General features: G+C 48.9%; 1 protein-coding gene across 12 annotated transcripts in view; it reads right to left on the bottom strand.

The window, feature by feature from the left end:
* Positions 1-2,776: 2,776 nt before the first annotated feature.
* DTNB (dystrobrevin beta) overlaps positions 2,777-26,302 on the bottom strand; it is a 387,737-nt gene continuing 364,211 nt past the window's right edge. For 4 of the 12 annotated variants that reach the window (XM_039528641.1, XM_039528639.1, XM_039528642.1 and 1 more), the window contains one exon: positions 19,821-26,298. The gene's annotated coding sequence lies outside the window, so the exon portion shown is untranslated. Of the gene's footprint in view, positions 2,964-5,810; positions 5,922-9,331; positions 9,481-19,819; positions 26,299-26,302 lie in introns of those variants that run through there. The other 8 variants (XR_005595613.1, XR_005595612.1, XM_039528646.1 and 5 more) reach the window with 6 other exon arrangements.

Below are 26,302 nucleotides of genomic sequence, written 5' to 3'. Positions count from 1 at the left end.
TTCCCCCTGAGCTTCACCTGCCTTCTGGTGTCCCACCTTCTCTGGGCTGGCCAGCCCCCAAACTCCCAACTGAAGGGCTCTGGCGTCTGTGGCCCCAAGCACCCCTCCTTTCCCCCAGGGAGTGACTGCACCTACTTCCCTGCAGCCCCCAGCTGCTCACAGCCCCTGGGCTATATACAGGCCGCTCCTGTTCCTGAGGCGCTCAGCCCCTCTCTAAGGAATCCCTGTTCCCTGGGTCATCCTCCAGGTGCAGCCTGGGCAGTTAATTGGCCCAGCTAGCCAACTTAGCCCCTTCTGGGCTTGTGGGGGCTGGGCACCCCCTCTCCAGGCCTTTCTTTCTCCCTGGGTTTCTGTTAAAAGCCCTGGGTTGGCCTTAACTACGCTGGGATCTGAAGGGCCCCCACTCATGCTCTCCGGGGGGTTCAGTTATGTCTTTTAACTGAAATCGTGGTGTGAGACCACCGCTGCTGGGTCTGTGGGAAAGACGCCTCTTTCACAGCAAACAGCAGAAAGGCTTCGCGGAGAAGCGGATGGAACCAAAAGCCTTGTGTTTAAAATAAAGCCAAACCCTGCTATATTTTATATATAAACACACATCCCCTCCCCCCTTTGTAAAACATGCCAGTGGAGGCTGTTCCAGGGGTTTAATATGTTCTAGCCCCTTCTCACAAGTGCTATGGCTTTTCCAAAGGGGCTGTGGCCTATTGCCCCCGTACCAGCCCCATACATCACAGGGGCCCCATGATAAGGGTGAGGGGGAGACCACAGCCCGCCTGGGATGTGTGATAGTTTTTGTGTAGCGAGGGGTCCCTGTAATTAGTGAGGGTCTCCCTCGTGTTTTGCTTTTGAAAATCCCCACTCTCTCCAGGAGCAGAGGTACCTTGCCAAGATGTGTCCATTCTGGTCTGTCGTTATTTCAGTGAGGATGCTATGGACGTGGTATTAACTCACTGGGACGTAACACGGTTTGTCATACGCCATGGCGACAATCTGATTGTTCCTTCTGCCCACAGGGACCCACGGGTAGGGAAAGTCCCCCGCCCCCCTGGTATTCTCTGATGTCTGTGTCTATATAAAATGACCCCCTCCAATTTTATCTAGACACAATATTTTTGGCACTGTATCTGAGAGTATTTTTGGCACTGTGATTAGGGAACAACCTCTCCCCCACCTCCCCCAATCCTCGCTACCCCCCAAGAGCAGAACAGGCAAAAGCACATCAGAGGATTTAATTGTAACTTTTCTACTCACAGGATCGTACGTTTGTGGCCCCCCTCAAGCAGTTCCGACTGGCTAGACACAGTTTTCTTCAAATGACCCAGTCATTCGGTTTGGGTGCTAACAGCTGGGGCGTAGCGAGAAATTCCAGTTCTTAGCTCCCCAGCTGATTTTAAAGGGGTGGCCTCAGGGATGCTGTTCTAGCCGTGTGGGTGTGTATTCCCACTAACCCCATCTCCCCAGCCCTTGGGAGAGCTATCCGTATGGTGACGTTCAAGCCGGTGTGCAGCAGGCACCATTTTGCTCCACACAGTGTGACTTCACATGTATAGTGTGTGCAAGATCACAATGCACGGAGAACACCATTTTGCTCTTCAAAACGACATCCTCCATGCACTCTGAAGTCCCAGGAGGAAATAGTTCATTAAAATGGGGTCATGATGTCAAAAAATTGGGAACCCCTGTGCTAGCCCATCTGGGTGTTGCACTGGGTGCCTCAGTTTCCCCATGGTGATGATGACATGGACTCACCTGTGTGTCAGGGGCGTTATATGACTGTTTGTAATATGGGCTGGGAGCCTTCGCTCTGTAAGAGCCAGGGATGATTGTCCACTCCCTCACCTCTCACATACTGGAACTCGAGAGGTGTGCTAATCATGCTGATGATAAATGCCTTGTAATGGGACATGAAATCCATTCCCAGCACTTGTTCCAGCTCCTTACATTGGCTGGTACGGAACGCTTTATAAACTCTGGTAACACACTGATGTAGAGAAAGGTGTTGTGGGCCATAAAATACTTCTACAGCTGTTATTAAAGTTCTGTTAAAATGCTTCACAGTCCATGCCTTGACTTCATCATTAATAACAAAATGGTGAATCTATGCTGCCTTCACAAACTGATAAAAATGCTTGTTTAAAAATTCTTTCCCCCAATCATACTGTAATTTTTTGGGCATGCGCCACTCATAAAAAATAGTTTTAAAGGCCTTAGATAGTTGATCTCTTGTCTTGTCTTTTAGTACTAAGGCCCAGCCATATTTAGCCAGAATATCTGTCACTGTTAAGATGTATTTAAAACCACTGTTGTGTTTGGAGACATGCTGCCTATTTGCCAGATCTGCCAACCATTGTGTATTCACCTCTGAAACAAGAGTAGGTGGTACCAGGCTGGCCCAAGAGGTCTCTTCACCCAGTCCAGGGCGACAGTTAGTCTGTTCCAGAATGAGTTAGTTGATTTTCCAGGGAAGAACCTGGGTCAGCCCGAGACTGCACGCTGGGAAATGGGAAACCCTCAAATGGCTGCCTGATCTGGAAGCTGGGTTGTTACCTGGCTTCTATTCAACGCTTCACCATGTTTTCTGGCTGCTTGGAAAAAAGGGTTCACCTCCCCTGCCAAAGTTCCCTACATTTCCAGGGAATACGTTTTCCTTAGCAGAGCATTCTGTGGAGATGTGACTGGTAGCTGTAAGGATGCCTGCTAATGTGAGTATAGCTGGGTCACAGTCACAATAAAATTTATTAACCATACAGTGAAACACAACATTTTTACAGCAGTCTAAGGACATCAGGGTGCTGCTATTACTGATTCAGGGCTGGTGCTGTCTTCAGTTTGTTCTTACTCAGTGTGTTCTCTTGAGCTCCATGTCTCAGGCATGAGCAAAAACACCTGATGCAAGACAAAGTCTTCCTCACAGGACTACCGATGTGTAGGTTCTCAAGGGTCTCTAGAAAGGAGTCGTCCAGCTGTTGAGAGATTTTCAGAAAAGAAACTCTGGTCAGCATCCTGTGTTAGATTTACACTGCAAGGTTTCTAGCCCTCAGTACCTCCTGCCCCCTCAATATTTTATGCTCTATTTATCTGCGTCTTGGCTCCATGGGTCAAATTGGTTGGAGAATCCCGGCCTCGTCCAAGGCCTCCTCCTCCTCCGTGGGTTCAGACAGATGGTGAGCATCACATTAGTCAGACGGCCTCACGATGGTTCGGTCTCCCGGTAGGGGTCTCTGGTGTCTCCACCAGTGGCTGGGCAGAGGGCGCCCCTTGACCTCCCCGGCCCCCCCTTCAGAACTGTTGCTGACGTAATGCTTTGCACTGTTGGCGCTAAAATGAATGTAGTAGTTGTCACGGGGGCGTTGAGGAATCACCTTTCCTCTCCATGTTGCCTCGATTCTGAAAACGTGCTCCTTAAACAAACTGCCTAGTGGAAGATCCTTCACTGGCGGGTTTTGAAAAGGAGGCTGGAGCCATCTGTCTGGGATGGGTTAGACACAACAAATCCTGCGTCTGGGCTGGGGGGTTAGACTAGATGACCCTTGACGACCCTACTAACCCTATCGGTCTCTGGTTTTATGGCCTCTTTCATATCTTGATGGCTTCTGGAACAGCCAGTAGAGATCAGCTTTCTGGCCTTGACACCCTCCCTGCTTGGTCTGAGGCTTGGCGGTCCCACAGCCCACAAGACCGCCAGTGTTTGGCTCACGTTCCAGAGCAGGCCTATGAGGATCAAGACTGCTTGGTGGAGGGGAGCTTGGTCAGGGAGCAGAAGGAATCAGGGGGTTGTCTCACCCCTGGAAGTAAAAACCAACATGTATGTTGCAGGCCCCTAGGGCAGGATCTCAGGAGACATCAGGGGTGTAATTTCCAGGCCCTTCCCAGTAGTGATAGGTCAAGGCAAGAGGAGGAGATACCACTGGAAGCTCCACCTGTGTCCCTCTGCACGTGCCCGGGGGCAGGGTCTGTGTCACCACAGGAAGATCCACCTGTGTCCCTCTGCACGTGCCCCGGGGCAGGGTCTGTGTCACCACCGGAAGATCCACCTGTGTCCCTCTGCACGTGCCCAGGGGCAGGGTCTGTGTCACAGTCTTAGAGCTGACTGGTCAGGGGTAGCACTTAGGGAGTGACTGACAGGATACACTTGCACTATTGGAGTGGGAAGAAATACAGGGCCCAGTGCTCTGCATGAACCCCAGCAAAGTGTCTGCAGGATCAGATCTGAAGGGAGGGATAACCCTGACCAACTCTCAGGGGAGACTCTCCAGCAGGGAGACGGGTTTGGCTGGGGAAGGGGGCTCATCTCTCGGGGAAGGACTGGGGGCCCATTGCTCCCAGCAGACATAGCTGTGGCTGGGGGAGTCACCTCTCACAGAAGTCCCGTTGCTCGCTGGCAGGGAGAGGGACTGGGTGATTTACTGAGTCTCTGCTTGGTCCCTAAGGCTTTCCCATTAAGTTTGCTTGAAATCCTGGAGATGTCTGTCATCACGACACCAGTGTCTCGTGGCTGTCCAGCTGCAGCTCTGGAGCAGTGCGGTTCCTGGGGTCTGAGCTTTCACTGTGCCAGGTCTGGCTCAGCCCAGCGTTGCTAGAGAAGCCTTCACCTGCCCGCCTGACGTGCCCAAGCCCCTCCTCCGACACGCTGCATGTGACATCGGCGACCCAGGCATAGGGATTATTAAACCTCAACCTACAAACCTCAGCCAAGAAAAGAATTAAATACACGAGGCGCTTGCATGGGATTCTTGCTACATGACACGCTGGCTGGTGGGAACATTGCTCTTGGTTACAGGTTGCAAAACTGTTACAAGGGAGCCAGTGTAAGGGGCTGGAACGAGTGCTGGGAATGGATTACAAGGCATTTATCATCAGCATGATTAGCACCCCGCTCGGGTGCCACTATGTGAGCGGTGAGGGTGTGGACAATCATCCCTGGCTCTTACAGAGCGAAGGCTCCCAGCCCATGTTACAAACAGTCATGTAATGCCCCGACACACAAGTGAGTCCATAGCATCATCACCATGTTAGGTGGGGAAACTGAGGCACCTAGTGCACCATTTTAATGTACTATTTCCTCCTGCGACCTCAGTGTGCATGGAGGATGTCGTTTTGAAGAACAAAATGGCGTCCTCTGCCCAGTGTGACCGCATACATTCGGTGTGTGTGAGGTCACACTGGGTGGAGGATGCCATTTTTGTACAGCATAATGGTGTCCTCCATGCACTGTGATCTTGCATGCACCATACATGTGAGGTCATGCTGTGTGGAGGAAAATGGTGTCTGCTGCACTCTAGGGATTGTTAGGACCACTTCTGCTGATGGTGCGACCCCATTTGGGGTCACAACCCACAGTTGGGAACAGCAGGTCTAGCGCAAACACAAGTTATTGCTTTGATAGAGTTCTCATCTGCAGGATAATTCCCTCCACTGCAGGAATTCCAGATGGAGTCTCTGGCCAGTGTTTGCATGTGGGCAGACTGGATACGCCAGTAGTTCCCTTTCTGGCCCTATAAACTATCCAGGATAGGAAGACTCCAAGGCACCAGAATGCCTCCCACTCTCAGGCCAGGTTGCAGCCTCCACCCTACTCCTAGCAGCAGGAAGTGCATTTGTGTGGGAGGATGGGACACAGAGATCTGCCGCTCCACGTCCATCATCGGAAGCTCCCAGCTTCATCGATCCAGCGTGGTGCCATCATACAGCTGAGCAAGCACAAGGTGAGATGGAAACAGCTTGGCACGACCCCTGCCAGACAATCCCATTCGCTGAGGAGCTTTGTTCCACAGGACTCACCTCATATTCCCAATCAAAGGCATCCTGCGGCATGCAACTTGCCCAGTGGCCTTCTGGTCACGGGTCCTGTCAGTGCAGCGCCTGCAACAGCTACTTAGCTACATAAGCATGTCTCTGAGCAAGGTGAGGCTGTCTCTGCCCTGCTGAGCAATCACACAACATGGAAACAGAGTCGTGACTGTCCGATACTGCAGCCACCTCCCGCATCTTACACCACAACAGCAGCTGCTCCGCACACCCCTGGGAGCCCGAGCAGGCCCAGAGGCTGAGGGATCAAGACAGTCATGAGCCTGGAGCTTGTGCTCAGTAGGTGGTACCAGGCTGGCCCAAGAGGTCTCTTCACCCAGTCCAGGGCTACAGTTAGTCTGTTCCAGAATGAGTTAGTTGATTTTCCAGGGAAGAACCTGTTGAGCTGGTGACCAGAGCCAGGTGGGAGAGCTGGTCTGATGACAGGTCAGCCCGAGACTGCACGCTGGGAAATGGGAAACCCCCAAATGGCTGCCTAGGAAGGATACTGCAGTACTGCAGAAAGGGATCTGGGGGTCATAGTGGATCACAAGCTAAATAGGAGTCGACAGTGTAACGCTGTTGCAGAAAAAGCGAACATCAGTCTGGGATATGTTAGCAGGCGTGTTGTAAGCAAGACACGAGAAGTGATTCTTCCGCTCTGCTCCACTCTGATTAGGCTTCAACTGGAGCATTGTGTCCAGTTCTGGGTGCCACATTTCAAAAGGATGTGGACAAATTGGAGAGTCCAGAGAAGAGCGAAAAAATTGAGGGAGGGGGAGGTGCTGATCGGTGGGACTACTGGTGGGCAGGAGGCATTTGGGGGAGGAGGGGGCGGCTACCCACCGTTTTTTTCCCTATGGGTGCTCCAATCCTGGAGCATCCACAGAGTCTGCGCCTATGGGTGCTGGAGGTTATAAGATTGGGGTATGTTATCCATTTTATCTTCCTCCCCTATGCCCACTCCCCTTCCCCATTCCTCTTCAGGGACCCCTCTCACAAATATCTCTTAAAGCAAGAAGTCTACTCCCTTCTGTGAACAGGAACTGGTTCCAGTTTAGCACGGAGGGAGGAGTGTTTTACTCCAGCTACTTTCTGGTCCCAAACAAGAATGGAGGGTGGAGACCAATCTTAGATCTAAGACTCCTAAACAATTTTATGAAATCACAGAAAATTCAGGATGGTGACTGGCAGCTGTAATTCCATTATTAGAACTGGGGGATTGGTTTTTAGTCCTTGAACTTCAGGATCACCGTTTTCATATCACGATTCACCCATCTCACAAATGGTTCCTGTGTTTTTTGGTAGGTCAGGATCACTTTCAGTATCAAGTGCTTCCATTAGGCCTTTCATCTGCCTCAAGAGTGTTCTCAAAAGTATTGGCAAGTGATCGCAGCTTCCCTTCGACAGCTGGGGATAATCATACCTCGATGCCTGGCTACTCAAGGGCAGATCTTACAGTGAGGTTTTTGCCTTCATCAAGATGATGAGATCCCTAGTCTGCGAGTTCGGTTTGCAGCTCAACATCGAGAAATCTACTCTGAGCCTGGTTCAAAGAACAGAGTTCATAGGTGCCTCCTTACATGCAATAGCAGTCAGGGCTTATCTTCCCTCCAACAGATTCTCAGTGTTAGCAAAGCTCATCTCAAAAATTGAAATTAGTCCACAGACATCAGTAAGAAGTTATCGTCAGTTACTCGGACACATGGCAACTTTCAGCTTTGTGATGTCATATGTCAGGCTCCACCTTCAATGTTTACAGGACTGGCTATACTCCAAACAAACAGTCTGGACAAGTTGGTGTCAGTCCTTCATCAGGTACGAGACTTTCTGTTGGTGGAAAGACTCAGAAAAGTCTGTGTGGGGATTCCATTTGTTCAACCTCCTCCTTCTACTGCCATAATGACAGAGGCAGCCCTGATGAGTTAGGGGAGTGCATTTGGGATGGCACGCCACTCAGGGCAAATGGTCTGCGCAAGAGGCATAGCTACACGTCAACCTCCTCGAGCTAAGGGCAGTCAGGAATGCCTGAAACCACTTTTTGCCTTTAATCAGAAACCGGTCCATAAAGATCCTGACAGACAACATATCGTGCATGTTCTATATCAACTGACAAGGAGCAGCCAGTTCCTCTTCCCTTTGTGACAAAGTAGTAAAGCTCTGGAACTGGTGCATAGCCAACTGCATCCTTATTTCATCCGCTTATCTGCCAGAGATACAAAACAGGATAGCCAACGACCTCACCAGTCACTTCTCCAGGATTACAAATGGGAGTTGGATTCTCAGTCAAATCTTTCTGGCTTGGGGAGTTCCAGAAACAGACCTCTTTGCTGCTGTGACCAACAGGAAATGCAAACACTTTTGCTTGAGCGGGAGATTGGGCCCTCTCTCTTTGAGAGACACCTTCCTCATTCCATGGACCAGAGGCCTTTTATATGTGTTTCCTCCAAAGCCCCTGATTCTGAAAGTGATAAACAAGATCAACAAAAAGAACCAAGAGCACTTGTGGCACCTTGGAGACTAACAAATCTCGTAATCAGTTAAGGTGGGTTATTGTCAGCAGGAGAAAAAAAAACTTTTGTAGTGATAATCAGGATGGCTCATTTCCAACAATTGACAAGAACGTGTGAATAACAGTAGGGGGAATAGTTCTACTTTGTTTAATGACCCATCCACTCCCAGTCTTTATTCAAGCCTAATTTAATGGTGGCCAGTTTGCAAATTAATTCCAATTCAGCAGTTTCTCATTGGGGTCTGGTTTTGAAGTTTTTTTGTTGTATTATTGCCACTTTTAGGTCTGTAACTGAGTGACCAGGAGTTTTTATAATTCTTGATGTCTGATTTGTGTCCATTTATTCTTTTGCATAGAGACTGTACATTGGCCAAACCGGACAGTCTCTACCCAAAAGAATAAATGGACACAAATGAGACGTCAAGAATTGTAACATTCAAAAACCCGTCGGAGAACACTTCAACCTCCCTGGTCACTCAATTACAGACCTAAAAGTTGCAACAGTACAACAAAAAAACAGACTCCAACGAGAAACTGCAGAACTGGAATTAATTTGCAAACTGGACACCATTAAATTAGGCTTGAATAAAGCCTGGGAGTGGATGGGTCATTACACAAAGTAGAACTATTCCCCCTACTGTTACTCACACCTTCTTGTCAACTCTTGGAAATGGGCCATCCTGATTATCACTAGAAAAGTTTTTTTTCTCCTGCTGACAATAGCCCACCTTAACTGATTACTCTTGTTATAGTTGGTATGGCAACACCCATTTTTTCATGTTCTCTCTGTGTGTGTATATATATATATCTTCCTATTGTATTTTCCACTGCATGCATCCAATGAAGTGGGTTTTAGCCCACGAAAGCTTATGCTTAAATAAATTTGTTAGTCTCTACGGTGCCACAAGTACTCCTCATTCTTTTTGCTGATACAGACTAACATGGCTGCCACTGTAAAACAAGATCAAGCACAACAAAGCCTGGATCATATTAATAGTCCCAATGTGCCCCAGACAGATCTGGTATTCTGACCTGATTCTCCTAGCCTGTTAGGCAATCAGCCTTCCATCCATTCCACATGTTCTTTCCCAAGATGCTGGTTGGATTCTTCACTCCACCTGAAGATTCTTCATCTCAAACCTTGGCTCCTTGATGGTTCATGGGAATAGAGTCTACTTGTTCTAAGGAGGTACAACAGATATCATTGAACAGTCGGAATGATTCCAGGAAGATACACTTATCTCCTCAAGTGGGAAAGGTTCAGCCTTTGGTGTGTCCAGAGAAGTGTTCCATCTGCTCACTTTCCCTTCTTTATCATTCTTGAGTACCTCTTAGAGCTAAAAAAACCAGGATTATCTATGAGCAGCCTTTCTTTCCCCAGTGGAGGGAGTCTCACTCTTCGCTTATCCTAAATTGTAAGGTTTCTCAGAGGATTACAGAACCTGTTCCCACATTTTAAGGAACCCACTCCTATCTGGGATTTGAATTTAGGATTTAGATGCCTTATATGCCCTCTCTCTGAGCCAATGGCTACTTCGTCCCTCATTAATTTGTCTCTGAAGACAGCCTTTTTGGTGGCTATCACCTTTGTTCAAAGGGTTGGGAAAATAGGGGCTCTAATGGACCCACCATTTACAGTATTTTTCAAGGACAAAGTTTTGTTGTGTCCATGCCCTAAACTTTTCCCCAGGATGTCGTCCAAGTTTCACATCAGCTAGGTTATCCATCTGCCCATTCAGACTGTGTGTGGCTATTGTGGATAGGTCTGATGGTTCAGCAATTTCCACCCACAGACACTCCTGGTGGATTTTTGATTGTATGATATTATGCTATGAAACAACCTCCTTCTAGGGGTTTGGCCCATTTCACATGATCTCTGTCTACATCTCTAGTATTACTCAAGAATGTTCATATTCGGGACATTTGTAAGCCCGCCACTTGGACATCCATCCATACCTTTTCCAAGCATTGTGCAGTGGACCAGTCTTCTAGATTGGATGCTGCTGTTGGAAATGCAGTCCAAAGCCCCCCTGCCCTCCAGCTGAGAGTACTACTCAATAGTGACCTGAAGTGGAGCACCCATAGGACACTGCTCAAAGAAGGAGAGGATGCTCACCTTCTGCAGTAACTGCAGTTCTTTGAGCTGTGAGTCCCTATGGGTGCTGCACTACCTGCCCTCATTCCCCTCGGCTTTGGGGTTTCCTCTGGGGATTTTGCAGTACAGAAGGAGGAGGGTGGTTCACCAGCCCTGCTCTCTATAGCTTTGGAGCAGGACATGAGGAAGCATAGTGCCTATCCGGGTCTGAGGACACAAGAAGTGGAGCACCCATCGGGACACACATCTTGAAGAACTCCAGTTACTGTGAACGGTGAGTAACCTCTGCTTTCCAAAGCCAGCTTGCTGAGCAGACATGGGAGGTCTTGGGCCAGCACTCTGAGAGGAGCAGAGTTTGGTTTGGGTCTTTGATTCCTTTGGTGCCTAATCCTGCTCTACGTGGAGAGCTTCCTGAGAGGTGCTCAGCTCCCACGGGTTTTACAGGCAGTGAGGGCACTTTACCCACTGAGGGATAAAGCCCAGACTGAGCAACAGGTGGAAGCAGTGGGGGTGATTATCTCAGTGCGCGGTGGGAGACTGCACTTTCTGCTGCTACCCTGGAAGCCCTTACTAGCCAGTTTGGCTTCTGGAGCATGTTTCCAAACGAGGTTAGAGATCCTGTTTTCTGCTGGAGGCTGCTGCAATAGGGCAGGAATTAGAGGGACAAATAGCAGTGATCTTAAAGCAATCCACACTGCTGTCCCAGCCACGGGTTCACCCCAGCTCTGCCGGTGCCCCTCAGTCCTGACCAGCCTTGGGCTCGCCCCCGCCTGTCCAGCCTTGGGCTCCTCTCGCAGCTCTGCCAGTGCCCCTCAGTCCTAACCCACCACCCCCGGCCTGTCCAGCCTTGGGCTCCTCTCACAGCTCTGCCGGTGCCCCTCAGTCCTGCCCCACCGCCCCCTGCCTGTCCAGCCTTGGGCTCCTCTCGCAGCTCTGCCAGTGCCCCTCAGTCCTGACCCACCGCCCCCGGCCTGTCCAGCCTTGGGCTCCTCTCGCAGCTCTGCCAGTGCCCCTCAGTCCTGACCCATCACCCCCGGCCTGGCCAGCCTTGGGCTCCTCTCGCAGCTCCGCCGGTGCCCCTCAGTCCTGACCCACTGCTCCCGGCCTGTCCAGCCTTGGGCTCCTCTCGCAGCTCTGCCAGTGCCCCTCAGTCCTGACCCATCACCCCCGGCCTGGCCAGCCTTGGGCTCCTCTCGCAGCTCTGCCGGTGCCCCTCAGTCCTGCCCCACCGCCCTCGCCTGTCCAGCCTTGGGCTCCTCTCGCAGCTCTGCCGGTGCCCCTCAGTCCTGACCCACTGCCCCCGGCCTGTCCAGCCTTGGGCTCCTCTCGCAGCTCGGCTGGTGCCCCTCAGTCCTGCCCCACCGCCCCCGGCCTGTCCAGCCTTGGGCTCCTCTCACAGCTCTGCCAGTGCCCCTCAGTCCTGACCCACCACCCCCGGCCTGTCCAGCCTTGGGCTCCTCTCGCAGCTCTGCCGGTGCCCCTCAGTCCTGACCCATCACCCCCGGCCTGGCCAGCCTTGGGCTCCTCTCACAGCTCTGCCGGTGCCCCTCAGTCCTGCCCCACCGCCCCCGGCCTGTCCAGCCTTGGGCTCCTCTCACAGCTCCGCCGGTGCCCCTCAGTCCTGACCCACCGCCCTCGCCTGTCCAGCCTTGGGCTCCTCTCGCAGCTCCGCCGGTGCCCCTCAGTCCTGACCCACCACCCCCGGCCTGTCCAGCCTTGGGCTCCTCTCACAGCTCCGCCGGTGCCCCTCAGTCCTGCCCCACCGCCCCCGGCCTGTCCAGCCTTGGGCTCCTCTCACAGCTCCGCCGGTGCCCCTCAGTCCTGCCCCACCGCCCCTGGCCTGTCCAGCCTTGGGCTCCTCTCACAGCTCTGCCGGTGCCCCTCAGTCCTGACCCACTGGCCCCTGCCTGTCCAGCCTTGGGCTCCAGCTCTGTTGGTGCTTCTCAGCCCAAGTCACAGCCTCCCTTGCAGTTCCAGCCCTGGCCGTCCCCCCCCCCCCCCCAGCCCTGCCAATGCACTTCAATCTTAATCTGAAACCCCACCCCGTTCTAGTCCGGAGCGTGTTCCTGGCCCTGCAGTTGCACCTCAGTCCTGACCACCTCTTTCAGTTCTGGGCCCTTCACTCATTTCTCTGCTGATGCTTGATCTTGCCCCCTTCCCCTGCTGCCGCTGTCCTGGGCCTGCTTGGAACAGCATCAAACAAATGTTCTAGTTCACTGGCACCCATTGAATTTTCAGGTGTAATACAGACCAAGATTTGATCCCAAGTCTCTAGAGGGGAATATAAACAACCGCTGAAATCATTGATAAAACTGCCATTGACATCAAACATCCAGGACTGCACTTTTGATCCCCAAACACAATACTGCTTTGAGCGGCTTTGAAATCCTTCCCTTTGGAAGAGATGTCACATGAAAAGGGGAGCCGATGGCAGTTGGAATCCACTGTTTTATGGGCACCAGATGCTGACCATATCCCCTGTGCTTCCTGGCCCCAGCTTGGCATTCCACGCACTTCCGATTTAATTCCCTGTGCCCAGCCATTCATTTGTTTTAGGGATTAGAAGAATTAGAGGAAAGACATGGACCCTTTCTCTAGAATTAGGAGAAGCTAATTCTGCTCACGCTTGCTCACAGCCCCAGGTGGTTCTGGTTTCAAGATGGATGCTTGTTTTTCTCATCATGCCACTTCCAGCCTCAAAATATGTAATGGGAGAGGGGCTGAATTCTTAATGCAGAGCTGCCTTCAGAAACGTTAGGGTCGAGGGTTCTGGGGCTTGTTAACTATGGTGATCTCTGAGCCCTGCTTCCCCTGCCATGAGCCCTCTGAAGAGCAATGAATGCTGAATATGCATTCTTAGCTCCCTCCCAAGTGATGCTGGAGTTCCAGTTTCTCTAATCACATCATGCACACAATGTTTCCCACCATCTAATTGCAACACTAGGGACCCTCTGTTCATAAAGTCAGTACAAAAAAGGGTCTGTAGGAAGAGTGGATGAAGCACTTCTCTTACTCTCGCAGTTCTTCCTTGGGCAGCTTGTTACTTGTGGGTCAGAGCTGAGTTCACTCAGCCCTGGTCAGATTTATACCAGTGAGGAATGTGGCTGTTACTACTCACATGACTAGTGCCCCGTGAGTTTGCATGGCCAGGAGAGTCCGTGTATATGGACATACAGCTCACTGGTAATCGTTGATATATATATATTGCCAGAGCACTAGGGGCCCAACTCAGAGCCTGGGGCCCCTTGTGCTTGCTGCTGTACAAACGCATAACAAACGGTACCTGCCCCAAGGAGCTTCCAGGCTAAGAGCCCTTCTCCAGCCAGACTGTTCTCCCCACCTTGTTCTTGCTGTTCCTGAGATACAAGGCAACCATATGCCCCAGGAATGCAAGGAGGAGGCATGAGGCTGAAGGCCAGGTGTTTTCTCCATCACTGACAGTGTGGGAAGTTGTCCCACTTCAGCCCGGGGGGCCTGGCATGTATAAATGACCTGACACCCCGGACTGGGTTATTTTGCTTGCTAATGCCAGTTGAAAAGTATTTTAACATTTAAAAAAATCTTTTTAACCAGCCCTAATAATTCCATGTAAAAAAGAGAGGATCTGTGCAAATAATCCCCTTAGTCTGCTGCAGCCATCCCATTCCCTGCGTGCCTCTGCTCCTGGCCCAAAGCGGGGCCTGCTTTTGCTGCGTCCATGGCCTGCCTTTCCTGATTAGACTCATTCGCCTAATTTACTCCATGCAAACTACTCAGAGGGGGCTTGATCCTGAACATGCTGACCACCCTCATCTCCCATTGATTTCAAGGACATTGACCCTTGATGGCCCAGAGCTCATTACGTGCAGTAACCCCTCAGACACAAGCCTCCACCACATCTTTGACCTCGTTGGGTGAGCCGCAAGCAAGTGGATCCCGGTCAGCTTTTCGTGCTGGAAGTGTGAGGCTCGTGGCCTTTGTGAAGATCCACATGGTTTATACTCAGTGAAGCTCAGAGATTTTAAACATCACACCATCATGTGCTGCTGCTGCTGCTGAACAGCAAACCCGGCTCAGATGAAAAGGGGTTGAGATTAAAGGTGTTTCCCAGCACTTCAGTCCCAGCAGAGCAGCCATCAATACAATGGAGGAGCTATTGGAAAGAGGGAAATGCCAGCATGGTTCATCCTGGCACAAATGTCATGGAAAGAGGCAATTGGCAGTTCATCTTGGCACAGACATCATGGAAAGAGGAGTGTGTTGCCCCGGCCAAAGGGCTGCTCTGGTGTTTAAATCAATGTGTTTTGGCGCGTGGGTCGGAATGCGAGATGGGGAGGGGCTGGTTGGCTCGGGGACTGAGAAGGGGAGAATAGAGACGTCCATCTCTTGGCCGCCCTTTCCAAAGCCACCCTAGACAGTGGTGACGAGAGTGGAGTGATTGTTCCTTCCTAAATGGAGCACTTTGCATTTGTCCTCATTGAATTTCATCCTATTTACTTCAGACCATTTCTTCAGTTTGTCCAGATCACTTTGAATTTTAATCTTATCCTCGAAAACACTTGCAACCCCTCCCAGCTTGGTATCGTCCGCAAACTTTATATGTGTACTCTCTATGCCATTATCTAAATCATTGATGAAGATATTGAACAGAACCGGACCCAAAAGTGATCCCTGTGGGACTCCACTCGTTATGCCCATCCAGCATGGCTGTGAACCACTGATAACTACTCTCTGGGGATGGTTTTCCAACCAACTTTGCGCCCACCTTATAGTAGCTCTATCTAGGTTGTATTTCCCTAGTTTGTTTATGAGACGGTCATGTGAGACAGCATCAAAAGCTTTACTAAAGTCAAGACATGCCACGTTTACCACTTCCCCCCATCCACAAGGCTTGTTACCCTGTCAAAGAAAGCTATCAGGTTGGTTTGACACAATTTGTTTTTGACAAATCTATGCTGTTACTTATCACATTATCTCCTCGATGTTTGGAAACTGATTGCTTAATTATTTGCTCCATTATCTTTCCGGGTACAAAAGTTAAGCTGACTGGTCTGTAATTCCCTGGGTTGTCCTTATTTCCCTTTTTATAGATGGGCACTAGATTTTCCCTTTTCCAGTCTTCTGGAATCTCTTCAGTTTTCCATGACTTCTCAAAGATAATTGCTAATGGCTCAGATAATTGCTAATCTCCTCAGTCAACTCCCTGAGTATTCTAGGATGCATTTCATCAGGCCCTTGTGACACGAGACATCTAATTTGTCTAAGTAATTTTTAACTTGTTCTTTCCCTATTTTAGCCTCTTCTGATCCTACCTCATTTTCACTGGCATTTACTATGCTAGCCATCCAATCGCCACCAATCTTCTTGGTGAAAACCGAAACAAAAACGTCATTAAGCACCTCTGCCATTTCCACATTTTCTGTTTTTATTCCCCTCCCCCATTGAGTAACCGGCCTACCTTGTCCTTGGTCTTCCGCTTGCTTCTAATGTATCTGTAGAACGTTTTCTTGTTACCCTTTATGTCTCTAGCTAGTTTGATCTCGTTATGTGCTGTGGCCTAATTTTGTTCCTACATACTTGTGTTAATTGTTTATATTCATCCTTTGTAATTTGACTTAGTTTCCACTTTTTGTAGGACTGTTTTTTGATTTTTAGATCACTGAAGATCTCCTGGTTAAGCCAGCATGGTCTCTTGCCATACATCCTATCTTTTCTACGCAGTGGGATACTTTGCTCTTGTGCCCTTAATAGTGTCTCTTTGAAAAATGGCCAACTGTCTTCTATTGTTTTTCTGCTTAGACTTGTTTCCCATGGGATCTTACCTACCAACTCCCTGAGTTTGCTGAAGTTGCCTTCTTGATATCCACTGTTTTTATTTTGCTGTTCTCCCTCCTACCATTCCTTAGAATCATGGTGTCAAGTATCAGAGGGGTAGCCGTGTTAGTCTGGATCTGTAAAAGCCGACAAAGAGTCCTGTGGCATCTTATAGCCTAACAGACTTATTGGAGCATGAGCTTTCGTGGGCGAATACCCACTTTGTCATGAACTCTATCATTTCAAAACAACAACAATGAAGAGTCCTTGTGGCACCTTAGAGACTAACAAATCTATTTGGGCGTAAGCTTTCGTGGGCTAAAACCCACTTCATCAGATGAATACATTTGTTAGTCGCTAAGGTGCCAAAAGGACTCCTCGTTATTTTTGATGATACAGATTAACTCCGCTACCGCTCTGAAATCTATCATTTCATGATCACTTTCACCCAAGCTGCCTTCCACTTTCAAATTCTCAACCAGTTCCTCCCTATTTGTCAAAATCAAATGTATAACAGCCTCTCCCCTGGTAGCTGTCTCCACCTTCTGAAATAAAAAAATTGTCTCTGATACATTCCAAGAATTTATTGGATAATCTGTGCCCTGCTGTGTTATTTTCCCAACAGATGTCTGGGTAGTTGAAGTCCCCCATCACCACCAAGTCCTGTGCTTTGGATGATTTTGTTAGCTGTTTAAAAAAAGCCTCATCCACCTCTTCTTCCTGGTTAGGTGGTCTGTAGTAGACCCCTACCATGACATCACCCTTTTTACCCCTTTCATCCTTACCCAGAGACTTTCAACAAGTCTGTTTCCTATTTCCATCTCAACCTCAGGCCAAGCATACACATTTTTAATATATAAGGCAACACCTCCTCCCTTTTTTCCCTGCCTGTCCTTCCTGAGCAAGCTATATCCTTCTATACCAATATTCCAGTCATGCGTATTATCCCACTAGGTCTCTGTGATGCCAACTATGTCATAGTTGTGTTTATTTACTAGCATTTTGAGTTCTTTCTGCTTATTCGCCATACTTCTTGCATTAGTATACAGCCATCTAAGACCTGGTCTACACTAGGGGCGGGGGTTCGAACTAAGGTACGCAAGTTCAGCTACGCGAATAGCGTAGCTGAACTCAAAGTACCTTAGTTCGAAGTACTTACCCGTCCTCACGGCGCGGGATCAAAGTCCGCGGCTCCCCCGTCGACTCCGCCACCGCCGTTCGCGCAAACTCCAAACCTTCCCCCAAATTCCAAACCTTCTCCCAGGTCTCCATGTTCTTGACTTACCTGAGGGCTTTGGTCATCTGCCCCTCTTCAAACCTAGTTTAAAGCCCTCCTCACTAGGTTAGCCAGTCTGTATCCAAATATGCTCTTTCCCTTACTTGACAGATGGACCCATCTCTGCTTATCAGTCCTTCTTCCTGGAACAGCATCCCGTGGTCAAGGAAGCTGAAGCCCTCCTGGTGACACCATTCTTGAAGCCAGGCATTTGCCTCCAGGATGCATCTGTTTCTGCCAGGGCCCCTATCCTTGACTGGAAGGATTGATGCCCATCAACAACCCGGATGGACTCCCAGCAAGAGATGCACCTCTTGAAGCCTGGAGAGCCTGGCATACCCTGGGGCAATGGTTATTGTGAAAGGGGAAGGTTCCACCCTCCTTAAAGGGAAAAGGGATCAAGAGAAATCCCCCCATAACCACTTACTAAAATAAATAAAGAACATAATATAATAAAGATAACTAGACTACGTTGTAGCCTTCAAGTAGTAAGGCACACTAACACTCCATCTCGGGCTGAGGCAGTTGAGAAGGACCTGAGAATGATTCATCCAAGCTGCCTTACATAGCCTAGGAGCAGGGCACGAGAAAGCGTAGGGAGCATGCATGGGCTGAACGGGCAGTACTGCCGAAAATCTCTGATGTAAGGCGCCAAGGGCGTGAGCACACCACAAGTAGGGCACCCACAGGACACTACTTGAAGAACACATTGTTCCAGGACATTCCTGATCTTTATGTACTTTGCATGGGCAACAGGTGAGGAGCAAACATGGCTAGGTGCCTAGACACTACGAGGATAGGGACAGAAATGCCTGGATAGATAGGACGCTAAACAATTGCAACAGAGCTGCTTACTACTCGCTCTTAAAGTTTAGTAAAATTGGTCACGTTCTTTACAGATAATTGTATGCTTTGTAGTTTAATTTGGGTATGTCTAGCTCATATGGAGTCGGATAGATTTCAAACTGGTACTCTATGGAATCCGTAATTAAATTATGGTAGGATCAGTTTAACTCCACTCACTGCCTATTGGTAAGGGTGGTAATCCTACCCTCCTTCCAAGCTCTTGTACAAAGTTTTTAAAGGGCTTCAGTAGGAGTGATGGCCACATGTACCTAAATCTATATACGCTATAGCAGTAGTTCTCAACCTTTTGTACCAGTGACCTCTTTCACATAGCAAACCTCTGAGTGCGACCTCCCCCCGTATAAATTAAAAACACTGTTTTATATATTTAACACCATTATAAATGCTGAATGCAAAGTGGGGTTTAGGGTGAGGCTGACAGCTTGCGGCCCCCCATGTAATAACCTTGCGACCACCGGTTTGAGAACCCCTGTGCTATAGTATGTTTGCTGACCTTTAAAATCCATCCTCTTTTGTGGGGTAAATACTACTGATAGGGTCCTACCAAATTCACGGTTCATTTTGGTCAATTTCACAGTCATAAGATTTAAAAAATCATAAATGTCATGATTTCAGGAAATTTCACAGTGTTGTAACTGTAGGGGTCCTGACCCCAAAGGAGTTGTGGTGGGGGGGTCGCAAGGTTATTGTAGGGGAGCTTGCAGCACTTCTACCCTTATTTCTGGGCTGAGCTGGTGGCTGGAGAGTGGCGGCTGCTGGCTGGGAGCCCAGCTCTGAAGGCAGAGTCGCCGCCAGCAGCAGCGCAGAAGAAAGAATGGCAGGTATGGTATTGCCACCCTTACTTCTGTGCTGCTGCCTGCAGAGCTGGACCCTTGATCAGCATCCACCACTCTCCGGCCACCCAGCTCTGAAGGCAGCAGCACAGAAGGAAGGATGGCACGGTATGGTATTGCCACCCCTACTTCTGTGCTGCTGCTGGTGGGGTGCTGCCTTCAGAGGTGGGCACCCGGCCCACAGCCACTGCTCTCCAGCCGCCGAGCTCTGAAGGCAGCGCAGAAGTAAGAGTGGCAATTCCGTGACCCCCCTAAAATAACCTTGTGAGCCCCTTTTGAGTCAGGACTCCCGGTTTGAGAAACACTGGTCTCCTTGTGAAATCTCTATAGAATAGTGTAAAAGTACACAAAGGACCAGATTTCATGGGAGGAGACCAGATTTCACGGTCCATGATGCGTTTTTCATGGCTGTGAATTCGGTAGGGTCCTAACTATTGAATAACACTGAGCCCTGAGATCATCCAGGAAAGGAAGTATCTTGAAAGGGGCTTTAGGCACTGACCCTTTCTGAGCTCCCAGATGAGTATGGAGTTGCAGGCGCCCCTATCACGAGCAGGTCTGGTTTGTTCCATTTGACCTGTATTCATGACAGATGTGCATACTCTCCTGGCTCTGGTATTTAACAGAAAGACACAATGAACTATGGGCAGCTGCTTTTATTCTGGAGCAGTAAGTTCATGTTAAAACAGCTTTGCTGTTTCATGTACATCTCAAATATATTTTTCTATGGTCATCACAGACAAGAGACCCCCATAGGGATGGGACTAATTTATTAAATATTTGGCAGATGACAGAACATGGCTTCCAGTTTACAGATTTATATTAGACACATTCCCAACATGTACAGAATCTCGTTTTTAACATTTATTTATGGAACACCCACACAGACATGCACTCACACCCACCCACGCGCATGGATTTATTACACACACACACACACGTAAATTTGAAATAGTACAGTCATTCCACAGCAGTCTCGAATCCCAAGGCAGATTTCTATGCAGTACATGGAAGAAAAGGGTGTGGTCCCTGCCAGCTCTGCTTGTGGCCACCAGACCGGATGTGAATGAGCCTGGCTTTGTTTTACATGTAGGGGCTGCAAGTTGGCAGGGTCTCTGAAGGAACTGGACATCCACTGAGCACACATATGCTGAACTCTGTATGAGTTGCTGAAGCCAATTTTCTTCCTTTTATACATCATTGACATAGTAATTTTATGTGGAAAATAGCATGAGGGAGACTCACATCTGAGAGTACGCTGCTCCCAGTGCTACCTGCCAGTGCAGACTACGCTAGCTGTGTCATGAAACTCCAGCTTCTGCTACCCAGGACTAACAGGGAATTCACCTCCCCAACAAACACGAGGTGATATTGGCTGACGAACCCACAATTCCATCACAGAGCTGAAAAGTTTAGCTAGGTCCAAAACCCGGTGCGTTTTAAAAGGCAGTTCCCTTCCCTTGTGCAATGCTGTGCAGGGAGCCGCGTCAGCTCTGGCTTTCCTCACGGCATCGTTGCTGTGGTAGGCCCCGCCCAGACAGCTGTTCTATAGACATTTCCATGGTAACACTCATCGCATGCTGCTGTACTGGTTCCACACCTCACTGCAGGGCTCCCTCCACAGCAGGCCATGCCGCAGGGGGATGCACTAATCCCTGCCCTTGGAACGGCGACCGTTTTGCCCAGCTCGAGAATGGTTTTCTTTTTAAGCCTGTAGTAAGATGCACTGCATAAAGCCAAAGGAATTTTCCTTCCTTAGTTAAACAGCACAATGCACGAGCCTCCGTGGGTTACTTGGAACATTTTATCACTGAATGTGACAGGCTGGGTGGCTGAGCTGAGCTGAGCGGACAAGGTGGTGCTCAAAGCGCACACAAAGCTGTGTGTTCGGGTGTTCTCTCCCATCGCCAGGAAGGACGAGGCATCTGGGGCAGCTGAACCAGGGGACGGTGGGGGCAAGCAACAGAAACATTGTGGGGGCTGATCTATATTTCTGCCCACACACATCATTCCACACACATCCCCCTGCAATCCCTCCACCCCCCCAAAGCGAGCTTCCGCCACCTGTGGGAGGCATAATCTCCTAGCCACATCTCAGCCAGTTACAATCCTCAGACCAAGCGACAATTAATTGGGAGGCTTAGGCACAGCTGTTGTCTTTATGCTGCAGTTCTGCATTGTGGACATACCTTCCGGTCACCTTCACTGCACCTGTTTACACATAGCATAGTCCTCAGTCTGCACTACTACATACAGTGGCTGAGCCGTCACTGGAGATGGCCTCTTCTTTAAGAAGTCACCACACTATCCATGTCAAACACAAGAATTGGGGGCAGAGCCCAACATCCAGCAATGAAGTTTCAGCCCCAAGAGCATGTTCAAGCATCCCTTACAAACAGAGCAGAGCAGGGACAAACTGTACTTTCTATGTACGGCACTTCGGAGGGGTCATTTCTTAGAGAACAGAAGTAGGCCAGACTGCAGAGGTAACATGCACTTGGGTACAGACGGGGAGCCCAAGGCCCCACCACACGCAGAGGTTGCCATAGGGCTGCTGTTGCCACCCTATGGCAGTGCATTGTGAAGACAAGAAGGGGTCCATTTGCCCCCCTTCCACACAAAAAAACTCCTTCACTGTTTTGTACAGTATTTGCTCAAAAAATGGGCCCTTTTCCCAGCGAAAACAAGGCTATTTTCAATAAAAAAAAATAGGACACATTGAGCAGAGATGGCTGCAAAATATGAATTTTTGTCCGTTTCCAGTGTGAAAACAGGCATTTTGGTCAAAGCTCACCAAGACATGAAATAGGAAGAGGGTACAAAACAAACAGCCAACATTTCCACACCAAACGTCACTGAGACACGGTCACAGTTATTCAGCTTCACTGGAGATGGACAATGATCTCTGTAAAACTCCTCTCTTCTCCCGAGTACCTAGCCGGTGTCTAGCCAGAGCCATGGCATTACTGCACGTTAACGAGCAATGTGGCTTTGCACAATGGGCCTGATCAAAGCCTACTGAAGGCAATGCAAAGCCTCCTGTTGACTTCAATGGGCTTCATATCAGGCCCTGTATTTTTTGCTCGTGACTCTTGATGTTATTACACATCCTGGAAAAAACGTACAGGAACATGTGCAGAAAAAGCTCCACACCTGAAGGAAAAAAGGAAACATCTCTTTGATGCACTTTTTTCCAATGGCAGCCTTTTGAAGCTGCTCAGGGGTGTGGAATGTCTGAAGATGTCCCAGCAGAGATGGGCCAGAGGGCAGAGTGCGGGTGATACCCGCTTTACTGCACCTTATTACATCAGTATCAATACCCCATCTATGTGGCATGCTAGAGTTCTGTAGGGTAGCTATATTACACACAGGATCAAAATTAGCTCTGTTACATGGCTACTACTCCATTGATCTGGGGCTGAGTCGTTCTGGTGCAGTGGAGTAGATCACCACCCAGGTTCCAAAGGTTAAATTTTGTGTCCAGTGAAGACTAGCACAGATGGGTAGGAAAGTGCTGTTTTCGCTGACAGGTTAAAAACAGACTTAATAAAGTGTGCGGGCAAGTGTGACTAGAGTGGTGTAAAGTAACGCCAGAGAAGACAGCTCGGTAAAATATATTAAAGCCTGGCCTGGAATGTTGAGCCCAGGGGCTTTAAGGCAGTTATTGCAAGGCAAACAATAGTTTATAAGCAGAGTTTCCAACGTTAACATGTGTGAGTGATTTTCTTCCATACAATGTCATGTCATGTCACCACAGCAAGTGCTCTGCATTGCGGAGTGAGGAGGTATCACAGGTGTCACGGCACATGACATAGGAATTACGCTGTGCTCACCAAGGGCTCGTCTACACAGCAAGTTACTGCATGGCAAGCCGGGGTGTGAATCTACAGCACTCCAGCTTGCTGCGTAGTAACGTCCGCTGTGGGCACTGCTCCAGCACAGGACTTTCACTGCACTGAAGCCATGTCCCCGAGTGCGGCAAGCTGGTGGGCTGTAGATTCACACGCTGGCTTGCCGCATAGTAACTTGCCGCGCATACAAGCTCTGACATAAGTTATCTCACTATGACATGCTGCAGGGGTTCCTAAAAGCTCTGGGCAATGGTACCCATTTAGTAACATTCAAAGCTTAGCTGTACGGGTCTGTGCCTTCCTCCTTCCCCTGAGCCTGTGCTGCTCTTGCCATCAGGAGACAGGCATTTGGAGCAGTCTCAGCTCCATGGCAAAGTGAAGGGAGAACAAAGTGGCTGGAAGGTGGCAAGGAGGGGCTCACCAAAGGTATCAGTACTGAGTAGCAGTGAGTGGGAAGCAGAACTCCAGTTCCACCCAAAGACAGGGCACGACAGTCGGCAATACCACAGGGTCACTCTGCAGCCCCCTCACCATGTTCTCTTTAGGAATTGCTGGCTAGTGCTCCCTAGCAGCACTATGGCAACAGGAGAAGGCTGGATTGCCACCATGTTCTTGACTCAGGGCAAATGGCAGAGTGAAGCTCTCGGGAGCGGACCAGGTTAACGAGGACAAATGTAACTGAAGTTTAGGCCTTAATGATCACATATGGGGAAATGGCCTTGGAGTTTGCAAATGATCCACTGGCTCTCTGCTCCCTGACATTTAATTCCCCAGTTCACCATTCCTACTTGCAGGGCGTATTAACATTGTAAGGTGCTTGGGGAAAAAAGCCTTTTTTTCCCCAGCGACTCTAGCATGAGAGTGACACACAAACGGCTTCTGTGCAAGAAGTGGTCAGGTAAACCAAGGACATCCTCTCGGTATCACATCAGGTAAGACACGCTTACAGTATCACTGCAAAGCAACCTGCAGATCCCCTCATTACAATAATACGAAGCATTTGCTGAACACTTTGTAGACTAAAATATATGGCACTGTGGGTGAGGTAATCCAGAACCATGGCACACAGGGTCACATTTCATATACACAGACTATGCACTGTCTCTGGCTGTAAAAGCCCATTGATCCTGTCAAGAGTTATATGAACAAAAAGCAGATGCAGCAGAAATGTTTCACTGCACAGTGGAACTTGCCTATTCAATCACAGAGTTCAGCATAAAGAGAAGAATAAGCAAACTCTCTAATAGTCTGATACAGAAAATGCTGCCACAGGTTCCTTAGCTGAGCTTACAACAGGCTAAGACGTGATCATAGTATTGTAATGCTTGTGGGCAAGTGTAATGAGCTTCCTGGAACTTTGATAGAGGAAATGCTCCTCCTTTTATAGTAGGCAGAAAACAACAAAGCTAACAAAGTGCATTTGGTCCTGGTGGTGCTGCCCTGTGCTGTGAAATAGCTATTCCACTGCTGGGGGGTTACAACGACCTCTCAATATCTATAATCTGTAATCAAAGCACCTGACTGTCCTTCGGGATGGAGAGTGCTATAGAAATGTAGCATCACCATCATCATACTACAGTTACCTCTGCTCCCAACTTGCAGACACTGGGGCCTTATCTGCACTAGGATATTTCCCACCACAGTTACCACTGGTTCAGCTCTACTGGTGAGAGCCCCAGTGTAGAAAAGGTGGTGGCAACCACTGCTGTTTTAGCCACTGTCATGTAGATCTGTTACAGTGCAGACAGCCTATAGGGACAGATATTCCCTTTCTTGTAGGGAGAAGTGTCTTCACCTCCAAGAGCTGCAAAAACGAGCAGATACAGTGGAAGTTTTAGCCTCTAAATATTAGACTAATGGTGGCAACAAACGTGAGGCGTTGGAAAATGAATAAACAGGAAAAACATAAAAAAAGAATGAGCAGCTATTTGGTCTGTCCATGTAGCTTGCTTTCACATTGTAATCATGTGACAGAAAAGCTGCAATATGCACGGTTGTTGTAGCCATGCCGGTCGCAGGATATTAGACAAGGTAGGCGTGGTACTAGCTTGAAAGCTTGTCTCTCTCCCCAGCAGAAGTTGGTCCAATAAAAGATATCCCCTCCCCCACCTTGTCTCACTAGAAAAGCTGTAAATCATAGTCACTGGGTCATGTACAGCATCTCCCCTTCCACTATAACTCTGACCCAGATTATTGGCATTTAGGGGAGAAAAACATATGTTTTCATTCGGAACGTCCAAAAGGCAAAACTTTCATCTACTCCTCTCCCAGATGTACTGTACCACATACTGCCTGTTTCCAGTTCATCTTCGGCATCCCCCAAGGCCTAGTCTAGTTCACAATTCATATTTCCTTCCACACAGATTTCTGCACACAGCGTTGGCTGTGGTTATTGAAGTTAAATGTCAAGAGGACCTTTGCCTGTCTGAAAGCAGGCTTGGTGGGTGAGACAGCGATCCCAGGTACTCTGTGCTGTTGCTGGTCCATTCACAGCTGGAGCAATGCAAACTTCTCTGATGCCAGCATTTTACTAACCAGACCTTGGGCATCAGGGTGGTAAGTAGGGGAAGAAGTGCATGAAAATCAAGGACAAAAAGGAGGGTCCACAGTGAAGATATGATGAAGCCACAGTCACAATATCTCTAACCACCGATGGCCTCCTGTCTATACCGGCAGGCCCTTGAGCCGGCCACTAGCAAAACTTTCATCCTTTAAAATTCCAGAACACAAATCCCCTTCTTGCATCTGTACAGCCGCAAACAGAGTAACGACTGGGTAATGATTCAGCTAATCATACTGAAAACGTGTACAAAGACTAGGGTGACCAGATGTCCCAATTTTATAGGATCAGTCCCGATTTTTGGGTCTTTTTCTTATATAGGCTCCTATTACCCCCCCACCCCCTGTCCCGATTTTTCACACTTGCTGCCTGGTCACCCTAACAAAGACCGCCACGAACCCTCCCAAGTGCGTGGTGTTTGGCAGGCTAAAGCTAACACACTGAACCAGGTTATCCTCACTTTTCTTTCCTTCTTGACAGCTCATTCACAATATTTATATTTGACGAAACCTGTGGCCACCATGTATGTTTATTTTCTTTCCCCCAAAGAGTTATAGGTACCTAACGAGCACTTTCCTCCAAGAACCAACGTTGCATCTCGGATGAGACAGGGAGAAAAGCTGAGAGTTGGTTTCAGGGTTTATCACTCCATTCCATTCATCGCCCTTGATAAATATTTATAGATGCATTAGGGCACTCAGCTCTTCTGCTAAAAATAACATTCCTAA

This window comes from Mauremys reevesii, linkage group 3 (genome assembly GCF_016161935.1).
Source record: "Mauremys reevesii isolate NIE-2019 linkage group 3, ASM1616193v1, whole genome shotgun sequence".
Lineage (NCBI taxonomy): Eukaryota > Metazoa > Chordata > Testudines > Geoemydidae > Mauremys > Mauremys reevesii.
This window is presented reverse-complemented; position numbering and strand designations above follow the sequence as displayed.